Here is a 2,891-nt window from a genome sequence, read left to right as displayed (position 1 = left end):
TCTGCCCATTTCTTGATTGGATTATTTGTTCTTTGGGTGTTGAGTTTGCTAAGTTCTTTAAAAATTCTGGACACTAGTCCTTTATCTGATATGTCGTTTGCAAATATCTTCTCCCATTCTGTCAGTTGTCTTTTGATTTTGTTAACTGTTTCCTTTGCTGTGCAAAAGCTTTTGATCTTGATGAAATCCCAATAGTTCATTTTTGCCCTTGCTTCCCTTGCCTTTTGCGTTGTTCCTAGGAAGATGTTGCTGCGGCAGAGGTCGAAGAGGTTGCTGCCCGTGTTCTCCTCAAGGATTTTGATGGATTCCTTTCGTACATTGAGGTCCTTCATCCATTTTGAGTCTATTTTTGTGTGTGGTGTAAGGAAATGGTCCAATTTCATTTTTCTGCATGTGGCTGTCCAATTTTCCCAGCACCATTTATTGAAGAGGCTGTCTTTTTTCCATTGGACATTCTTTCCTGCTTTGTCGAAGATTAGTTGACCATAGAGTTGAGGGTCTATTTCTGGGCTCTCTATTCTGTTCCATTGATCTATGTGTCTGTTTTTGTGCCAGTACCATGCTGTCTTGATGATGACAGCTTTGTAATAGAGCTTGAAGTCCGGAATTGTGATGCCACCAACGTTGGCTTTCTTTTTCAATATCCCTTTGACTATTCGAAGTCTTTTCTGGTTCCATATAAATTTTAGAATTATTTGTTCCATTTCTTTGAAAAAGATGGATGGTACTTTGATAGGAATTGCATTAAATGTGTAGATTGCTTTAGGTAGCATAGACATTTTCACAATATTTATTCTTCCAATCCAGGAGCATGGAACATTTTTCCATTTCTTTGTGTCTTCCTCAATTTCTTTCATGAGTACTTTATAGTTTTCTGAGTATAGATTCTGTGTCTCTTTGGTTAGGTTTATTCCTAGGTATCTTATGGTTTTGGATGCAATTGTAAATGGGATTGACTCCTTAATATCTCTTTCTTCTGTCTTGCTGTTGGTGTAGAGAAATGCAACTGATTTCTGTGCATTGATTTTATATCCTGACACTTTACTGAATTCCTGTATAAGTTCTAGCAGTTTTGGAGTGGAGTCTTTTGGGTTTTCCACATATAGTATCATATCATCTGCGAAGAGTGATAATTTGACTTCTTCTTTGCCGATTTGGATGCCTTTAATTTCCTTTTGTTGTCTGATTGCTGAGGCTAGGACCTCTAGTACGATGTTGAATAGCAGTGGTGATAATGGACATCCCTGCCGTGTTCCTGACCTTAGCGGAAAAGCTTTCAGTTTTTCTCCATTGAGAATGATATTTGCGGTGGGTTTTTCATAGATGGCTTTGATGATATTGAGGTATGTGCCCTCTATCCCTACACTTTGAAGAGTTTTGATCAGGAAGGGATGTTGTACTTTGTCAAATGCTTTTTCAGCATCTATTGAGAGTATCATATGGTTCTTGTTCTTACTTTTATTGATGTGTTGTATCACATTGACTGATTTGCGGATGTTGAACCAACCTTGCAGCCCTGGAATAAATCCCACTTGGTCGTGGTGAATAATCTTTTTAATGTACTACTGTTGAATCCTATTGGCTAGTATTTTGTTGAGTATTTTCGCATCTGTGTTCATCAAGGATATCGGTCTATAGCTCTCTTTTTTGGTGGGATCCTTGTCTGGTTTTGGGATCAAGGTGATGCTGGCCTCATAAAATGAGTTTGGAAGTTTTTCCTTCCATTTCTATTTTTTGGAACAGTTTTCAGGAGAATAGGAATTAGTTCTTCTTTAAATGTTTGGTAGAATTCCCCCGGGAAGCCGTCTGGCCCTGGGCTTTTGTTTTGTTTGGAGATTTTTAATGGACTGTTTCAATCTCCTTACTGGTTATGGGTCTGTTCAGGCTTTCTATTTCTTCCTGGTTCAGTTGTGGTAGTTTATATGTTTCTAGGAATGCATCCATTTCTTCCAGATTGTCAAATTTATTGCCGTAGAGTTGCTCATAGTATGTTCTTATAATAGTTTGTATTTCTTTGGTGTTAGTTGTGATCTCTCCTCTTTCATTCATGATTTTATTTATTTGGGTCCTTTCTCTTTTCTTTTTGATAAGTCGGGCCAGGGGTTTATCAATTTTATTAATTCTTTCAAAGAACCAGCTCCTAGTTTCGTTGATTTGTTCTATTGTTTTTTTGGTTTCTATTTCATTGATTTCTGCTCTGATCTTTATGATTTCTCTTCTCCTGCTGGGCTTAGGGTTTCTTTCTTGTTCTTTCTCCAGCTCCTTTAGGTGTAGGGTTAGGTTGTGTACCTGAGACCTTTCTTGTTTCTTGAGAAAGGCTTGTACCGCTATATATTTTCCTCTCAGGACTGCCTTTGTTGTGTCCCACAGATTTTGAACCATTGTGTTTTCATTATCATTTGTTTCCATGATTTTTTTCAATTCTTCTTTAATTTCCCGGTTGACCCATTCATTCTTTAGAAGGATACTGTTTAGTCTCCATGTATTTGGGTTCTTTCCAAACTTCCTTTTGTGGTTGAGTTCTAGCTTTAGAGCATTGTGGTCTGAAAATATGCAGGGAATGATCCCAATCTTTTCATACCGGTTGAGTCCTGATTTAGGACCGAGGATGTGATCTATTCTGGAGAATGTTCCATGTGCACTAGAGAAGAATGTGTATTCTGTTGCTTTGGGATGAAATATTCTGAATATATCTGTGATGTCCATCTGGTCCAGTGTGTCATTTAAGGCCTTTATATCCTTGCTGATCTTTTGCTTGGATGACCTGTCCATTTCAGTGAGGGGAGTGTTAAAGTCCCCTACTATCATTGTATTATTGTTGATGTGTTTCTTTGATTTTGTTATTAATTGGTTTATATAGTTGGCTGCTCCCACATTGGGGGCATAGATAT

This window comes from Mustela putorius, unplaced genomic scaffold (assembly GCF_011764305.1).
Source record: "Mustela putorius furo isolate JIRA1106 unplaced genomic scaffold, ASM1176430v1.1 tig00001073_pilon_pilon_pilon, whole genome shotgun sequence".
NCBI classification, from domain to species: domain Eukaryota; kingdom Metazoa; phylum Chordata; class Mammalia; order Carnivora; family Mustelidae; genus Mustela; species Mustela putorius.
Note: the sequence above shows the minus strand (reverse complement) of the source record.